At 46.6% G+C, this 19536-nt stretch overlaps 1 protein-coding gene across 1 annotated transcript in view; it reads left to right on the top strand.

Annotated features, from left to right (window-relative positions):
• The window catches only part of LOC144138025 (uncharacterized), a 490339-nt gene that overhangs the window by 402045 nt on the left and 68758 nt on the right, over positions 1-19536 (top strand). The gene's annotated exons all lie outside the window — the stretch shown is intronic.

Here is a 19536-nt window from a genome sequence, read left to right as displayed (position 1 = left end):
CAGCTCAACCAGCCCCGTCCGCAGCGCCTCTGATGCTGATTGTGACAGGAAGTCCCTAGGGATTGGCCAACCAAAGAATCCATCACGAGATAGGTTCGCGTTCAACCACCGTCGTCATCTTCCCGTAGGGGAACCGCCGAAGAAGAAGAAGAACGAGAAGACAAAGCTGCAAAGAGGAGGGCGTGTACATTGCTCCCAGCCGGTGCACCAATGTCAACAACCTTTACCTCACCAAAGCTGACGGAGACTACCGATTCTACCACAGAGACAACATCGACAAGAACATGATGGACGAGTTTCGGCACCTCGAGAACCACCGCCTACTCACCGTAACAAAACAGCACTTGCGTGCCTTTGCCCCCGGTGTGGACCCGGACGCGGAATTCCCTCTGGCGCTAGTAAAAACCAGATCACTCAACATAACGGCAACACAATGGAACCACACGGAACCGCCACGATGCTTCGTATCCTCATCAGGGTTCCCCACGGGAAGATGGTGTAATTTTTTTTTCTTTACGGGGACGGGCGCAGACAGTTCTGCACTTTCTTGTGGGTACGACAATGCCGCAGCCTGACAACATCTTGGATTATCCGTAGCCATCATGTTAGTGCCTTTTTCCTTGCATTTCTATAGGTATACAAGTGGCATGCCGAGAAATAAAATACAATTGTAAATCAATGCCATAGTAGCTGTTATCTGCGGCGTGTGTATAGTCAGATTTCCACTGTTCCCTCGTTTTTGTTCCCTGCTTCCCTTGTGCATTTTATTTTGCTAAAGCATTTGATAAAGTTTCGCACCCGTTACTTCCTCTCAGATAAGGAATATTGGTCTCGAAACTGGCACATTAAACTAGATTCGAGGCTACCTCGTGTGTTTACAGCGATTTTTCGCATCTAATGGCACCATTTCCTCTTTAAACCCGGTTATTTCAGCTGTTCCCTAGGCCACCGTTCTTGGTCCCCCACTTTCTCTCATCTACATCAATAATTCAACTCTACCTGTTTCATCATCAGTGCGTTTATTCACAGACGATTGCGTTATTTTTAGAGAAATGGACAATTACATTAACATACGCAATCTCCAGCCCTTGATCAATGCATTATCTTATTCGTGCAGTACATGGCAGATGATATTAAATACGGGAAAGTGCAAATTCTCGTATCACTACTAACTTGCACTCGTATTTCCTCCACGCGAACTTCCTGGAACCGTTACGTAATATAAACCCTTGGGCGTTCATATCTCTACTGACCTATCTTGTAATCTCCACAATAAATAACACGGCAGCACCTCCACTCCGTGGATAATGGCGACGGTGCGGAGTACGGAGACTCGAAATGACATCCGACTTGCGCCCGACCATCATTCGATGTGAGCCGTGAGTTGCATCTTGATTATTAAGTGCGAATGCACTTCTTAAGCGAGCCTGAATCGTCCGCCGCTGTCGTCCGCATAGCAACAGCTGCGGGTGCGCGCGCTCCTCGTCTTCCCTATCAACGGGGGGAGATGGGCGCGCGCTACTCTCCTCCTCCTTTTTCCGCTCAGTGACTGCGGGTGTTGGGCGCCTCTTCTCCACTTCGGGCGGGAGCGCTCTCGCTCGCGTAGCGGGCGCTCCGCATTCCGACGCGTGAGGGCGCTCGTGTAGCCCTCGCCGTAACGGCGGGCGCTACTCTCCTCCTCCTCTCTCCGCTCAGTGACTGTGGGTGTTGGGCGCCTCCTCTCCACTTCGGGCGGGAGAGCTCTCGCTCGCGTAGCGGGCGCTCCGCATTCCGACGCGTGAGGGCGCTCGTGTAGCGGCCGCGTGGCGCGGGAGGGTATTAGTCGAGCGCGCGCCGTCGTCGAGAGCGGTCGCTGGTCCTGCATCTCGATAACGATGATGGCGGACCGGGCAACGGTACCAGCAATAACGAGTGAAATATCTTTCTTTGTAGTTGTGTGCGTGTCTGTAATCTCTCGACTACTCATTAAGATCAGGATATCCACCGTAATCGCGAAATCAACAACCGTGCATTCGCACTTACACACTCTCCCCCTCGGGGAAGTGCGAGGGAATTTTTTCCCTAACTGAAACTGCAACTAACGGTTCAAATCGAATTTCGCTTGATGTTCGCTTGATTGTTGTGTGCGCACGTATGCACGCGGACTGACATTGAGAGTTCCTAAGGTACTCCGCATCGTTACAGGCGAGAGAGTAAGCCGTTTGCCTCACGGTCGTAGCGCAATGGGGATTCGGCTTCCGGTTGCTCTCATGAGCGGCCGCAGGACGCTTGACTCTGCAGGAGCGGTTAGTGCGACCATGACTGGTAGCGGAAACAAGTTTTTTAAACATGACGCTGACGATATCCCAGTTTCGCTGCCTACGTTACCAACAGGACGATGTGTTTTGAACACAGTTTTTATTCATGCTGACGTACGTGCTCGGCCTTATCAAGTGGAAGAATTCCGGGACATGTTGGCTCATCTGACTCTGCTCCCCGAGGTGGTTGCCTTGGGGGCGTATCAGTGAATTATGTGTGGGCCGTCACCTTCAACGACGACGCCGGGGTTAAGAACATGCTCTCGTGCAACGACGTCAGGTTCAAGGAGCGTCGATGTGTAGTCATCGACCCCCCAAATTAAGACGTGCGCCTCAAGATACACTGGCTTCTTCACAACGTTCCGGACGACGACGTTCGTGCGGCGTTGGCACCGTACGGTCGAGTCATTGACGTGTCCCGGGAGCGCTGGCGCATCAGGGGTGCGCAGGACAAACGCTCGACGACGCGGTCGGTAACCCTCAGGCTGAACGCGGGCGTGAGAGCCGCCGATTTGCCGCACCAGCGCCGTGTTGCAGGGGAGCAGGCACTCGTTTTCGTACCTGGCAGGGCACCGCAGTACCTGCGCTGCTCCGCCGCGGGGAACATGAGAAGAGACTGCAAGGTGCCGCGCTGCACACTTTGCCACCATTTCGGGCATGAAGCGAGCGAGGGCATTCGAACGTACGCGAAGTGGGCTGGACCGCGAGGGAACCCGGAACGGGCCGAGTACATTACCGACGAGGTGGAGACAGAGAAGGCGGCCGCAGGGTGCGGCAACGACCCTGTGGTGAAAGCTGCACCGCAACAAAAAGAGAACCCTGAAAAAGAAGTGAAGGCCCTGGTCGAGTCTCCCGCCTTGGCCAGTGCCGTGCAACCCGACCAGAGTGACATCCAGACGGGTGATGCCGAAGGTGGAGGCCCGGTGAACGTCGAGAACAAGGAGACCGGTGCAGAAACTTTCCTTCCCCTTCAGGGAGCGGACTTCTCAAATGTAGAAGATGACGAGCAAACTTTGCCAAAAAGGCCACGCCAGGAAAAAGTGGGGATACCGGAAGGTGGAGACGCATCCGGATCTGTGAAGGTGTCTGCAATGGGGACTTCGTCGAGGTGCTCAAACTTCAAGCCGAAGCCGAGCACGCCCTACGACAGAGGACCAGCGGCATCAAAGAGCCCGTAAGAGCACGCCACTTGTTACCACATGTTTTGGACTGCTAAGATGTCGTTTGAAAGTTTTTGTGGGTCACTTAAAACAGAAAAGTTCAAGTTATGCTCTAGCAATGGCAGTTGGCTCGCTCAGTTTTTCTTTTTTGTGTGTGTAGGGCAGAGCGAGGGTGGGGGTGTTTTCTGTTTTGAGTATCTTGTAAGACGAAGGTTTTCTTTTTTTGCGGGAGTGCGGGCGTGTGTGTGCGTGCGCGTGTGCGTGCGTGCGTGCGCGCGCGCGTGTGTGCGTACGTGAGTGCGTGTGTGTGAACGCCGTTAGCTGAGTATATTCTTCATTTAGGAAAAGAATGTTTTCCGTCACGCCCCACTTAACGTTTCGTGTTGCCACTCTCAACGTGCGTGGAATAGCCGATCGCAAGTGACAAAGTCAGCTGTACGGTATTATAAACTAGCATAGTGGCTTTTCAAGAAACAAACGTTGAAAGCGAAGAAAATACTGAGCGCATGGTACGTAGTTTTTGTTGGCGTTATCAAGTTTGTGTTCATGCAGTGGGCTTCACAGCTCGGTGCCTCTTGTTAATTCCCCAGAGTATTGGGGTGGTGGTTCCAGCCGTCACATCTGATACGAGGGGGCGGATGGTGGTGTGACCTTGTTTTTGCGTCGAAAGAGTGGCGGGTCATCTACGTTGCCGATAAGTATCGATGAACGACAAGGTTATTCTTTGAAGAGCGTCGTGCTTGGCTCGATACAGAACGTGCTGTTATTGTGCTGGGAGGTTTCAATTGTGCGTGTGCCGCTCGCGATAAATGGAGCGCGACCCCCTTTTGTGACGGAAGTACTGTAGTTCTGGATGAAATGGTGGCAGATTTTCGTTCGGAGGATGTGGGCAATATAATTAGTGGTGCACATCAGGTGCAGTTTACCCACTTCCAGGGTGTCAGCCATGCTCGGCTGGATGGGGCGTATGTCTCGCTAGCGCTTGTGCCTGAGTGGTGCCAGTACGTTGTCCTGCCTATATCCTTTAGCGATCATTGCCTTGTTTCTGTTTCACTCGGTAGGTCCCAGAAGAAAGCGCCAAAGTTTAACTGGGATTTGTGGAAGATGAATAGTAAGCTAGTACAGGATGAAGAACTTCTAGCAGATGCAAAAGGAATGATGGAAAAAGTAGAAGGGAGTGAGACAAACTTGACTTTCCAGTGAGAAATGCTAAAGCAGAACGTTAAGATAAAGGTACTAGAAAGGTCTAGTGTTTTCAGAAATAATAAAATGAAAAACTTAAAGGTGATTTGTGAAAATTAAAGAAAGCCCAAACAATAGGAGTGCGAATCATAAGGGCTTTTAAAGAGGACATTATCACTGAAACCCCAGTTGGAGGCCATGGAAGAAGAAAGGTATCATGGCGCATTAGTGCGAGCGAGGGAGGAGAAATTGCTTTTGGGTGAAGCCCCCAATAAGAGGGCCATTAGTTCGGAGAAACGATATGCTAACAGAAACATGATAACTGATATTGACTCTAAGGGTGCGGTGTCTAAAGACCAGCAAGTAATCAAGCGTGTGTTTGGCGAGTTCTACAATAACTTGTTCACACGTCATCCCATAGACCCGAAGGTTTTCAGGGAGGAGTTCATGACGCTACTGCCTGTTGTAGAGGACGAAATGAGGACATGTTGTTACGAAAAAGTGGACAATTTCCGATGTCCCACCATCGACGACGACGAGGGAGTAGCTGACGATTAGCCGGTGCGGGCTCCGAGATAGCCGCCATGTAAATAGTGTAAAATGCATCACCCACATCTCATCGTTCATGTCCTGCGCCACGTAACAATATCTTGAGGCCTCTATTACAATCGATGAGGTAAAGCAAGCCATTTCTTAGCTACGTTCGGGTAAAACCCCAGGCCCTGATGGTTTTTGTGGTGCCCTTCACAAGGCTTTCGTACATAAACTCAGCCCCATCTTTTGTGCATTATATTCAGAGGCCTATGAACTTAAAACTTTGCCCCCATCTTTTTCGAAATCTCAGACTGTGTTCATCCCAAAAATGGAGGATGGAAGGGAGTTGATGAGCGCAAACGCGTATAGACCCATAACTTTAACAAATGTGAACCGTTAAAATAGCCGTTACGGTGCCTATAATAACCGCTGCGTCACGTATGCTGCGGGTGTTGTGTATAGCATTCCTTTCCCATGTGGCTGAACTTATGTTGGACAAACTGGATTTTGTATCAATGTGCGTTTGAGAGAGCATGAATTGTCATTAAAGGCAGTCCATCCGCCCATCTCTCTTCACACTGTACTGCTTTTCGCGGCTGTAAACCGAATTTTCGTGCCACAAATTTATTTGCGCACCATAAGCAAATGCCCCGCGAAATTATGGAAGCGTTCCACATGGCTGAAAGGGGAGCTAAGAGTGTTGTTAGATAGGCGAGCGTGTGTCCCTCCATTGAGCAGTGGGAGGAAGTGCTGGCCCGCTCTAGCCTCGAAGAGCAGCTTCGGCTGATCCACCGTGCTGAGGCGGCTGGACGCTCCAACGGGTTCCTGAACTGAGGAAACCGCCCGCTTGACTCCTCTCATTAAATAAAGTTTATTCTCTCTCTCTCTCTCTCTCTCTCTCTCTCTCTCTCTCTCTCTCTCTCTCTCTCTCTCTCTCTCTCTCGCCATCACAATGAGATTGCCTATCTGCGTGGGCTTTAATTGTTACTGGTTTTTTATCTAGTTGACTCCTCACCTTGGTACCTGTCAGCTTGTTCCGCTCATGCGCAGTGATTTTTATTGCTTTGTGCTGTGTGTTTATATTCACCATTTTTGATATTGAACTTTATTTGTTATACTAGCAGCCGCCATTGTCTTCAATTTCCTCTGTCTTCGTTTACATTCAGGCTGGTTCAATCCACGAATAAGCAGATATCCCAGAGGCATGTGCCTCTAAATAGGACAGCATGACATGTACGACATACATCGAGCACTCAGGTGTATTTCATTTGCCATCGATTGATTGTGAGGTTTAACGCGCCGACGCAACGCAGGCGATGGGGCGCGCCGTAGTGGAGGGCTCCGGATTAATTTTGGCCACCTGGGGATCTTCGACGTTCGCAGAAATCTCGAACACACTGGGGTTTTTGCTTTTCGCCTCCAACAGAAAAGCGCCCGCCGCGGCCTCGTGATCAGCAGCAGAACGCCTTAGCCACTGAGCCACCGCGGCGGGTATTTCATTTTCCATCAGATGAATCACCCTTGACTTTTCGTGTCCTGTTTCTTCAACAACCAGATTTGGTGGCTTCTTATGCCTGCTAAAAAAAGTTGTTATAGAATGGTGATTAAACATCGTTCACATTATGATGTTAAGTCAGAACGGAATTCATCAGTGCCCAATACCCGCTACAAGTACAGTCTCTTCGTTGTCAGGTATTCAGTACACCATATAAACGAGCCACACCTCCTCTCAAAAACACATCCGAAGGGGCGCAGTCAAAGCGCGAGTCCTTCCATCAAAGGTACGACTGAGGCCACGCTCACATTCACCATAGCTACTGGATGCAAAACACGTGTCCAATAATTCCGGATGACGCCACACGCATGCCTTTGATGAGGAATGGCGATACATGACGCTCAGTTCCAACTGCCTTTGTCCGCGCGTACAAACGTGCCCATCACGTCCTGTTATCGTCGCCATATTGGCTACTAGAACTGTAAAAGGCTTGGGATCGCTTGGGTTGACTTCGCTGTAAGCTTGGTTAAAATTTCTACCTCTGCCCTCGGCATTTAAAGCTAAGTGATTTAAAAGTAGTCATATAATCTGCGGAGAACTTCTGGCAGAACAATTTACCTTCTCTACACAGGCAGAACATACCCTAATATTCAAAACAATATATTTTTCTACTATTTCGTTTTTATGTTTGATGCAGTTCGCTTTTTGGAGCGGAACATTAGGTGCCTCTGTTTTTTCTTAGATTCTAATAACCAAAGGTCTAGTTTAATGCAAAATTTTTTTAGAGGTGTCAAGTCCTATATACCAGGTAAACAGTGAAAGACATGTTTCGAAGGAGGCCCGAAGAAACTAGCGAGACAGCTCTTATTTGGGCAAGAGGACTCAAGGTCAAGTGGGCAATGGAGATTAGTGGTAGGGGTTTCTATGGATCAGCATATCTTGAGGGCTCATTGGCGTTCTCAAAGTGGGACAAGTGGGCCCTTTCGTAAGCTGAGATAAGTCATGTGGGGGAAGAAAGCAGAATTATGGATCTACAGTTGCCGGGCTAGACCAATTTAATATGGGCAGTCGGCAATGCGAGGCAAAATGGAGGAGTGCACTGCAAGAGTGTCGATGTGTGAGGAGTGGGCATTCGGAAGAACTGTAAAGGAAAGCATACATGAGATGTGTAAGGTTTTTTTTTTTGAAACACAAGCACAAATGTTTATAACCTATGGAAAAATAGCTATCTTTGTACTGTCTAAATTTTCACCGCTAAAACAAACACTATACATGCATCTGCTTGGCGTATAGAGGCTGTACGAACAATCCCAAAATACATGGCCATTAAATTTCAGTCTGTTTTTTGTTGGTGTATCGGTTAAAAGCTACCGAAGCAGTATCACGTACATGAAACACGCCGAATCTAAAATGCCGTGACACAAAAAAATGCTATAGGCATGCATTCTTTTATCAACCAAGAGCAACCATGTACAGCTTGAAAGACAAGTTTGCGTGTTTTCCCAGCCTGGTGCATGCAGCTCCTGTGTGGTGTGTGCTTTTGTATAATGCTGCCGCTCATAGGAGCCTGTTTTTTGAAATAAAGATTCTCGTACCCTAACTGCCGGCCATAATTTTGCTACACGCACAGGACGAGTAAAACCACTATGTGTAATGTTCAGTTCAGACATCGTTCCAACTGGCACCAGTGAGCTTCTCCGGATTATCTGCTGGCTTCAAATAAGCTATTAGCAGAGGCATGCTGGGAGAGTTAGAAGCCCTGACGGGAGAAACTGAAGCCTAGTTTCGGCCAAGTGAAGCCTAGTGTTTAACAAGTGAAGATCAGATGAGACCACCTGAAGCCCAGTTTGTCCTACCTGCACCCTTGTTGTGTCAAATTAGGCTCAGTTTGCATTAACCGCCACCAAGTTGGCCCCAACTGAAGCCAAGTTTCGCCAACGTGCAGCTTAGTTGAGACAAAAAAAGCTACCAAAGGCCAAGTAAAACCAGTTCAGAAATTACTTCGTTGGTTTGCCAGAACTAAGTAACATAAAAACTTCTGAAATTTTGAAATCCTAATTTATTACAACTCTGGGCGACACATACTGTGTGTTATATCTAGCAGTTATTTTACAGGCCAATCATATATTTGACACACAAAAAGTCGCCAAAATTGTCCTGGCTGGTTCTAAATTTAGGTTCAGCCAAAAAGCTGTATAACTGGTCGTACCACCACCAAGGCTTCATTCAGCTTTTAAAACTTGTGCTTAGACTGCCATTATACTGTTTTTTCGCAAACCAGTAATTAGTTTATGAACGCATGCATTTTTGGTTTGATCCCCAGTACTTAACCTCTTTTTTAAAATATGCACCACTAGACTCATGCTTACCCGTGGTTACAAAAGTTTGAAAACGGGTTGGGTACTTCTGCAGACAATTTGTGCTGAGCAGAAAGAGGTGCAGAAATAAACATTTTTCGGTTTTAGCAGCGTGCCTCTCAGGGCTCCTTTGTCAGCCCCCAGCTTAGGCTTTCAAGTGTGCTGACTGTCTTTCATTGGTATTTGTAGACGTAGGGTAGTTAGGCATCGCTCTAGAGGCTGCCCCTGGCCAGTTATAATGCCGAAGACAAATGTAATGCGGATATAAATCTCGCCTAATATACCGTCCGCTCATTAGGACCGATGTCCTGATTGAAAGGACATCTCCCTCGCGAGGGGCACGATCAAATGCAGAGAATTTCCGCGGGGTGCGCGCCTGCAAGTCGTATGGATTACGTATTGGTTGTTGTTGTTGTTGTAATTGTTGTCTTCCAGCGTAGACATTGTCGATGAAGTCGATGGTGAAACGTGCCGTGAACCCCCTGCCGCGGCTATGACGCAACGTGGAGCGGCTATAACGCAACACAATCCACCACAATCCACTTTAATCCAATCCAAATCCAAACCAACCCAAGCCAAGCCAATCCAAGCCAATCCAATCGAATCAAATCCAATGCCCCTCGCGAGAGAGTGTTATAGCGCCGAAATCGCGCCTCCACACGAACGCGTGATGTTGACGTCACGATCACGCCACAGATGTTAGCGACCGGAGAGCGCACGGGTTTAAGCGGGAACCGACCGCGGCGAGAGAGCGCGATGCGAGCGCCCCCACCTGTTCTTGCGCGCGAACCGAACGCGGCGAGAGAGGGTGTTGCGAGCGCAGAGAAGGCGAGGAGGACGTGGGGGAGAGCGCGCACCTGTGGCCGACGGTTGAATGAGTCAAGGATATAAGGCGCGTTCGTAACCTTCTACTCTGTGTCGGCTTTGTGGCGCAGTGGTTAGAGCGACGTGCACCCTGCGTTCCGCCCGCAGAGTCGTGGGATCGAAACCTGGCGCCGGTAAGTATTATTTCTTTATATAGTGTAGGGGGAGCGATGCGGACTACGGACGCCAACGCGGGTGACATCGTGAGTTACTGAAGTGCTCTGCATTTAAAAGAAATAACTTTTCTTTTCTCTGGAAAGGCTTCTCGGTGGGACCAGCGTGGATTGCACCGGGCTACCTCCTACTAGTAGAGGGAACCGAAGTAGATGGCCTAAGATGGCATAAGTAGAGGCTCGGCCATAGGTCCGAAGGCTCACTCATAAGTGCACTCACACACCCCCAGTGAGCCTCGCCATCGTTTCGGGCTGGCGAGTGCAAGAGATTGCAGCCGCCACTGAGTCCCGCTCCACACTCGCCAGTGCAAGCGACATTCTCCGCGAGCCCCGCTCACCACTCACGGGTGGACTCGCGCTACTTGCATTATTGGCGCGGCTTACCGCGGTGAGCACAATTTTGCGCTAGTATTCGCGTTTGGGTATTCATCGTAGGAGCCGCTCGCTGTGATTGCTGTTATGGGGCGATTGCCTTTAACCCCTGAAGTATGTCTTCACTGCACTTCTGCTATGAGGCACCATGGAATTAACTCCGGGTCGCGTGTTGATTTAGGAATATGACTTGGATGAACAGTTACGCTGTAATGCATGGATGCTCTTCCATGCCATGACTCAGGGAGGGAGTGCTGCGCACACTCGCGTGCGAGTGGTGATTGGGAGTAGTGAGCCCGAGTGACTGCGAGCGGCGACGTGAAGGGGTGCGCGTGAGCACGAGTCAGTGAGATTGGTGAAGACGTGTGGGGGCTGACAAATAGCCCTAAGCCGCATGCTGCTAAAACCGAAAAATGTTTATTGCGACCAAAAGAAGTACACCAGACTCAACAAAAGAGAATTTAAAAAATTTATATTCTCGCATTCAAAGTCATGGTAATTCCAAAGCAGCAACGTGCGCCGTGAAACATCAATAATATAAACACAGCAATACCTGCAAACTGAATAACACGGAAATGCCAGGTGTTATTGGGGCGCACAAAGCGATATAGGCCCCAAATTGTTCGCCACATTTATGGGCGTTCTCGCAGTCATTAATTGTGCCACCTATAATGCTGTGGTCTCTGTCAAAATATTGAAGCGTGTGCGAAATCTCTACCGGATACTAACGACGGTTCAACTCGAACTCCATAGCCTTACAGCATAACCAAAACTGCCGACAAAAAACATTAAAAAAGAACGCAACCCCCGTGCGTCACTTGCAACGATCAACCAATAAAAGTTTGTATAGAGCCCAGCGGGGCTTGTTTTGCCCAATCGTGACACAGTTTGGGAAACGAATATCCAGTCCTAACGAAATCAATATTTCAATCTTATAATCACGAAACCAGTGCTGTATGTCGAATGGTTGCGCTGCCTTGCTGCAGCCTTCTTGCATAATATAGAAGTCGTAGTAACGCTATAGCAACACTTCGATGTAGCATGTTTGCAATTAGCAGCACTAAACATATAAAACGCCTGCTGGCGTGCGCGAAACAATCAACTGATTTTAGTACATCCACGGACAACGCCATGAAAGCAAGATCCTCTTGTCCGAATCACGCCAACAAATGTGAAACAGCCGTATTCTGGGTCGCGGCCTCGACTCGAGACGAGGATGCCTTTGCGGCGGCTTCGATGATCTCCCGCAGTCGGTTCACGGTGAGCAGCCGGACCTCTTGCATTGAGAGGGCACGGTCATGGTCCCTCTGGACGACCTCTTTCACCTTGACTCTCATGAGCGAATCCATGCCCAGCTCGCCGAGGCTCATGTCTGGCTTCAGGCACGACGGGTCCTTCACGCCTGCGATGTGAAAACGCCGAGATTTAGCTCGGCCGATGTATTAACATAAAGCGTCGACATCGCGGTGCAATGATTTTAAAGAACACAAAGAAACTTCTGCGGTAAAGATACAGCCCTTATTGGCTACGTTCATCATCATCATCATCATAATCATAATCATCAGCCTATCTACGCCCACCGTAGGGCAAAGGCCTCTCCCATTATTCTGCAATTACCCCGGTCCTGTGCCAACTGTGACCAATTTATCCCCACAAACTTCTTGATCTCATCTGCCCATCTAACTTTCTGCCGCCCCCTGCAACGCTAGCTTTCTCTAGGGATCCACTCTGTTACCCTTAATGACAACGGTTATCTTGCCTTCGCATTAGATGCCCGGCCCACGCCCGTTTCTTCCTCTTAATTTCTACTAATATGCCCTTAACACGCGTTTGTTCCCTGACCCACTCTGCTCTCTTCTTGTCGCCTAATGTTACACCTATCATCTTCCGTTCGCTTGCTCGCTGAGTCGTCCTCAATTTAAGTTGAACCCTATTAGTGAGCCTCCAAGTTTCTGCCCCGTAGGTAAGTACCGGTAAGATGCAGCTGTCATACACCTTCTTCGTCAGGGACAACGGTAGGCTGCCATTTATTATCTGAGAATGCCTGCCGAATGCACTCCACCCCGTTCTTATCCTTCTAATTATCTCTGCCTCATGGTTGGGATCCGGGGTCACAACTTGGCCTAAGTAGGTATATTCGCTTAACACTTCCCCTGCCTCGGTACCTATCTCAAACCGCTGTGCTGTCCCGATGTTATTGATCATTACTTTGGTTTTCCGCATATGAATTTTCTGGTCCAGGCTTCTACTCTGTTTGTCCAGTGCGGTAAGCATGCTTTGTAATTAGTCCCCCGAGTCACTTTTCAAGGCAACGTCATCACCAAAGCTCAGGTTACTCAGATATTCTCCATTAACCCTTACTCCCACCTTTTCCAAATCCAATGTTCTGAATACTTCTTGTACACATGCTGTGAATAACATTGGCGAGATTGTGTCTTGTTGTCTGACGCCTTTCCTCATATAAATTTTACTGCTCTCCTTATGGAGGATGATGGTAGCTGTAAAACCATTGTAAATATCCTGTAGTATTCTTATATAACGCTCGTATACACCCTGGTTCCGCAATGCCTGAATGGCTCCTGATGTTTCGACCGAATCAAATGGTTTCTCATAATCTATGAAAGCTATATATAGGGGTTCAGTATACTCAGCGCACTTCTCTATCACCTGATTGATCGTGTGAATATGGTCCATTGTTGAATAGCCTCTACGGAACCCTGTTTGTCTTTAGGTTCACTGAGATCTAAGGTTGGCTACGTTAGCTGCGTTAGTGCCGTAGTTGGCCATGTGTTCTTAGTTGGCGCACGTTAATCCCAGCCAACTGTACAACCGCTTGAAGCCTTATCGAGCGTACCCCAAGTACTGCACGTACGCTGTCTACGATTACTTAACCAATTATCATAGTTACCGCAGGACACAATACTGAGAAAAGGAGCAGCTAAATACTCTTTTATCTCTTGCTTGTGCCTTAAATGCACCAAAATTGGATTAGCTTATGAAAAATGCAGCTGGGCCACAATTTCTTATTGTGAAACTTATCATGTAACAGGCAATCTGCGCCCCACTATTCCGATATTGACTCACTCTTCAAGTCTGAAAAGGTTCCGTGTGATGCCCACCTTGAATACTGGAGCTCTAGATAATGATGTTAGGTCGTTAGAAAGCATTGCGAATATTTTGGGCAATGCTTGTTTCCGTAAGTGCCCCGTGCACGTGTGTTCTGTTGCACAATATTTTTGCAACCTACATTTAGTTTAGTCTTACGGCACTTCTATTTCTCCTACAACATATTATGCGGGCCAACCCAGCGCAATGTCACTTATGTATTAACCACAAGAGCGCGGAAAGGCCACCCTCTCACCAGGGATCAGAGAATCCACCTGTCCACCTGACTCTTGAAGCTGGCTTTGAGATGCCAAGAATATTTTTTAGCACAGAAAGTTGTAGATAGTGGGGTCACCATACAGAGTTTTGTAGGGCTGTGTAAGCGAACGTAATGCTTTGGCGATAGAAGATGTTCTTGGTTTGGCCCAACAGAATTTGTTCCCATGTTTTTGTGCCATACCCAGCTGATATGGCACACTGATGGTAGAAATTACAGGGTTATATGGCTCTCCAATGTACACAGTTTGAAGGACATATCAGTACCAGGAGATGTAACCAAGCTATAAACAATACACAGTTTTACGTTTATTACACGGAACTTGAATTGCTGTTCTCCTTGCACACAAAACGGAGAGTAAAATTCAAAGAACTTCATTTTTATGCATTTTTTTTATTCCCCTTCAGCGCAGTAGATCTCAAATATTTTAAAGTTACTTTACGAGGAAGTGTCTTCCGAGAACGGCATTACAATACTTACCGCCATTACTAGGCGGAAAATGCTTACTCAAAAAGCTTGTACTCTCTTGAGCTGTTCATATCATATCATATCATATCATATCATATCATACCATATACTCGCAATAACAGTTGTTGAGGAAACACCAGGGAAACGCAGATTTTGGTTATACCTGAAGCGTGTTTGGCGACAAAAAGCAATAGTTTTTTGTTAGGTTCCTATAGCTATAGTTTAATCTAAAGCCTAGTTTATTGTTCAGTGCATCAAAATGTTTATATTCCAGAAAAGCTCCTGATACCTCCAGGTTTAATTAGTCTATGTGCTGTGGAGCGTACTTACAACGTGCGTTGGTGTTTACGCGGGTCCAAATAATTTTTATAAGTCAAAGCAGTGGGAGTAGAGAGATAGAGTATGGGGGGCGATGCGCACAGTTGCATTTGTAATCGCGTACGCCGAGTAAGGGCTACGTCTTCTGGTGTGTTTACCGCACAATGCTGAGCTATCGAAGTTTAATTCGAAACAGCGTTCTTCTCTATATCTGCTCAGCCACGGTTTCCTTTGGAAAAGCTGTATGAGTCTTGTACAGTCGCCTGGGAATTTTGGGTGGAAGTTGGAGCAATTTTACCGCCCCCTTTCACCATGGCTGTACCCCACACCTAAACCTTCCTGCGCTAAAAATTGCCTCATGAGAAAAAGCCAGTGTGCCCCACACAGCCTCATTCTTAAAAATCCAAGCTTCCCGTCCATCCGTACCTCTCTTTAACACAAAGCGCTGCTTCCAAAAGAGCCACCTAATCGTTAACAAACTCTCATTAGTGTACCCCAATCATATACCTGTTTATTATTTATTTATTTATTTATTTCGGTACCTTCAATGCCCAGGGGGCGTTACAGAAGGGAGTGGGTTTCTTTTTTACAAGGTATTGAAAAAATATATATACAATAAGGGGAAAATATACAAAGCAAGAATAGATGCGATGCCTTAAAGGCAAGAGCGAAAAAGTAAACAAATCACAGGAGGTAAAAACTATACATATACATATATATATATACATACATACACACATATGCATATATATACATTCATATACACATACACGTACATACACACCGAGAAAAAAAAACACTTGGTGCGGAGGGAAATATAACTCAAAAGCTGGGGAGTTATACAAAGACAGTTGTGAAAAAAAAGACTATGTAAGAAAATTAAAAAAACTTCATTATACAATGCACAAGTGACGTTCAACTGCCGAACGAAATGCGCGCGCATCTGTGATTGTAGCTATTGAAGTTGGCAGGCGGTTCCACTCATCTGATGTTTTTGGTATGAAGGAATGGAAGCACAGATTAGTACTGCAGTGAGGGACGTTTACTTTGAAAGGGTGATCAACGCGCGATGATAAGTACGACGGGCTGGAAAGGAGTTCATTTTTTAGTTGTGGATTGAAGTGATAAATTTTGTGGAACAAGTTGAGTCGAGACAGCTTTCTGCGCACGGAAAGATTCGGCAGATTTAAGGTTCGTTTCATTGAAGTTACGCTCGCTTTGCGGTAGTAGTTAGTTAGGATAAAGCGTGCACTACGGTTCTGTATGGATTCTATTGCATTAATAAGGTAATCTTGTGCTGGGTCCCATACCGAACAGGCATACTCGAGTTTAGGGCGAATTAGGGTTTTGTAAAGGATTAGTTTCAGATCGGAAGGTGCCATAAAAAAATTACGTCGCAGATAGCCTAGTGTTCGGTTTGCATTACTAATTATATAATTCACGTGTGTTTCCCAGGATAGGTTGTTGGTTATGTGTACTCCTAAATATTTGTATGTTGCTGTTGATTCAAGTTGGTGGCCATGAATGTTGTATGATGTTGGTGACCTTTCAGAAATATTGGAACGTCGCGAGATTCTCATAATTTTACATTTGTTAGTGTTCAAACGCATTTTCCAAATGTCACACCAAGTCGATATCCTATCAAGGTCAGGTTGTAGTGCGGATGGATCAGACGTTGATGACATCACTCGATAGAGCACGCAGTCATCTGCGAATAATCTAATGGAAGAGGTTATGGCGTCAGGTAAGTCGTTGATGAAAATAAGAAACAGGAGAGGGCCGAGTACAGAGCCTTGCGGCACACCTGAAGTGACTGAACAATAAGAGGAATCGTAATCGTTGGCTGTTACAAATTGTGATCTGTTCGATAAAAAAATTTCAATCCAAGCGAGAATTTGGGGGTCAATGTTTAGTTTACGCAGTTTTTGACAGAGCAAGTGATGGGAAACAAGATCAAACGCTTTGGAAAAATACAAAAAAATACAATCAACAAAATTACCATCATCAAGGGCACAAAAAAGGTCGCGTGTAAAGGAAATTAATTGTGTTTCGCAGGAAAATGTTTTCCGAAATCCATGTTGGTGTGGAGAAAAAAATGAATTATTTTCAAGAAACGTAACGAGGCTCGAGTAAATGATGCGTTCAAACAGCTTGCATGAGATGCTGGTCAATGAAATTGGGCGATAATTAAGAGGGTTATGAACGTCCCCGGATTTAAATAACGGAACAACTTTGCCAATTTTCCAATCGTCGGGTAATTGACAAGAATTCAAAGATTGAGAAAAAATTTCCCCTAGAATTATGGAAGAATAAACGTCTATGTTTTTCAAAATTTTAGAATTTATACCATCAATTCCCGACAATGAGGAAAGTTTTAATTGGACTATGAGTGGAACAATTCCAACCCAGTCAACCACCAAAGGCTTAATTGGAGGAAAGTTTGAAGTTTCACAGGAGTATGCCTGATCATGTGGCTGATGCGGTATAAAGACCTTTCTGAATACGTCATTCAGAAGAAAACAGCTTTCAGAGCAGGGTGCAATGTCGCCGTTTTCATCTATTAAAGATATTACATTGTTCTTCGTTCCCCAATGACGTTCCAAAACTTCTTCGTGTTATGTAGAAGCAGAGAAGGGAGGGTGTCATGAAAAAAAACACGCTTTGCGTTTTTGACTGCGTTTTTGAATTCCGAATTGACACTACGATACGCAGACCACATGATCCGGTTATCACTCTTTCTTGCCTTGCAAAACAGCCTTTTCTTCTTATTCAAGAGACGGTGAAGGGAAATGTTGAACCATGGGGACCGATGGGTGCAGGAAATGAGCCGTAACCGTATATACTTTTTGATTAATGAGTGCATTTTATTTTTGAAAAGATCCCAGTTTGTAGCTACAGTACGTTCGTAAAATGTGACCATATATTCAACAAGAAATGCTTCCAACTCTTTGTTGATCGACAAAAAGTCAGCTTTTCGATAATCACGGACGTACTTGGGCTTGCTAACTCTAGTATTTGTACTGGCTTTAACCGCGAAGTTGATGAAACAGTGATCGCTGAGCCCTGGCGTGCAAGTGAGTGAGTGAACAAGGTCGGGGGAAGTGGTTAAAACCAGATCAAGCCCATTAGCGCTTGTTAGTGTAGTGCGGGTTGGTTGGGTAACAAGTTGTGATAAAGTAAAGTTGGAACACAAATCTACAAACTGGGCAGCTTCGGATGAGGGGCCTGAAACACTGAAGGAGGGTCCAGTCCAAACTATTGAGGGGTAGTTGAAATCCCCCAGCAGAAAAAGCAACGATTTAGGAAATCTTATGATAATATTATTTAGTACGTCATGAAGGTCATTACAAAATGACGAGGGGGCGTTCGGTGGTCGGTAACAAACACAAAATATTGCGTCATGGTGTTTTATGCGAATACCCGCGCAAACTAGCTCTAATGGAGATGAAACTGGAACAGCGAAAGACTGCAAATAGTCCGCGATTGCAATAAGTGCGCCTCCCCCCAATCTTGTGCCTCGATCACATCGATAAAAAGGAAAGGACTTTTGGCAATGAATAATTTCGCTGTTTGATACCTTGGCAGATAGCCAAGTTTCGGTAAGTGCCACAACATCTGCGTTACACGTATCAATGAATGAAGAAAGGTCATCACGTTTATTTAAGACACTGCGAATATTAGAAAGCAAAAATGTGATTTCACACACGGAGTGAATTTTACCTAGCTATGACTGAAGTGGAGGGCGGAGCTGGGGGTTCTACGCAAACAGCATTGCTTCCGGAAACGCCATCGCTATGAACATTTATTTCACACACACTATCAGAAGATTGAACGTAAACGTAACATTTCTTGTTGATAAGAACTTTGTTGTAGCGAACTCAAAAAGGCTGACCGCTGGCTTTACCAAATTCAATCAACTTTTTGCGCAACTTTCGAGTTGCAACGCAGAAATCTTCGGTGATGCTTACGTTGGAGGGTTTGAATTGCGACCGAGACGAAAATATAGAATCTTTTATCTTAAAACTGGAAAATTTTACTATAACTGGTCTGGGCTTATTCAGCACAAACTTCCCAAGCCTATGGGCGCGTTCGATCGTCCCATCCAAAAGTGGCGTTTCCAAAATAGAAGACAGAAGATCGCAAATTTTAGTCTCTGATTCGGCCCATGATTCGGTTGGACTGTCAGGTAGACCATGAAAGATAAGGTTTTCACGGCGAGATCTGTCTTCAATTTCGTCCAGGCGACTTGCAAATGAAACCGTTTCATGGCGTACCGCTTCAGCAACGGAATGAGAAATGTCGGGCAGTGAGCATCCCTCGGACGCGGCCATTTTTTCTTCCACAGCCGATAGTCTTTCGTTGATGTCAGTTATCTCTTTTTGCAAATTTAACTGAATTTCTTTGACGTCATTCAGTTGCGAAAGCACTTCAGCATGATTTTTGTCAATTTTCGCGTTTAGCGATTTCAACAAGAACAGAACATCGTTACTACTCTGAGCAGAATCCTCGTTAGGAGGACCAGGATTTACTTCGATGTCACCGTCGAGAAGTAGAAGCTTCCCAACAAACACACATTCGCGAACAAGATCACAAAAAACGCTGGGGCTTGGGAGGAGCAGCAAATTCGCATTACTAGTGCGCTTAGCAAACAAAGAAGGTGGAGAACCAACCTGTGCAAAACAGAGCAACACTTGAGGCAACCGCATGGCAGCTGTCCTCCCAAGCCCACTGAAGAAGTGACCGGCTGGGCCATCCTTATACGGACGTCGAAGAGCTGATGTCGATGACGATGGGGGGGCGAGAACCGTCATAGGTGGCCGAAGATCATCGTAGAAGTGAACTGGCGGCACCAGGAATTGTTCCTCCGAAACTTGCGCAGGACATGTCGACGAAGAAACCAGTGGCGCATCGTGCCGCTTCGATAACGGTAGGCA

This window comes from Haemaphysalis longicornis, unplaced genomic scaffold (genome assembly GCF_048455015.1).
Source record: "Haemaphysalis longicornis isolate Haplotype H1 unplaced genomic scaffold, Haemaphysalis longicornis Haplotype H1 scaffold_5, whole genome shotgun sequence".
NCBI lineage: Eukaryota > Metazoa > Arthropoda > Arachnida > Ixodida > Ixodidae > Haemaphysalis > Haemaphysalis longicornis.
The sequence above is the reverse complement of the archived record's forward strand: the minus strand, read 5'-3'. Positions and strand labels throughout refer to the sequence as shown.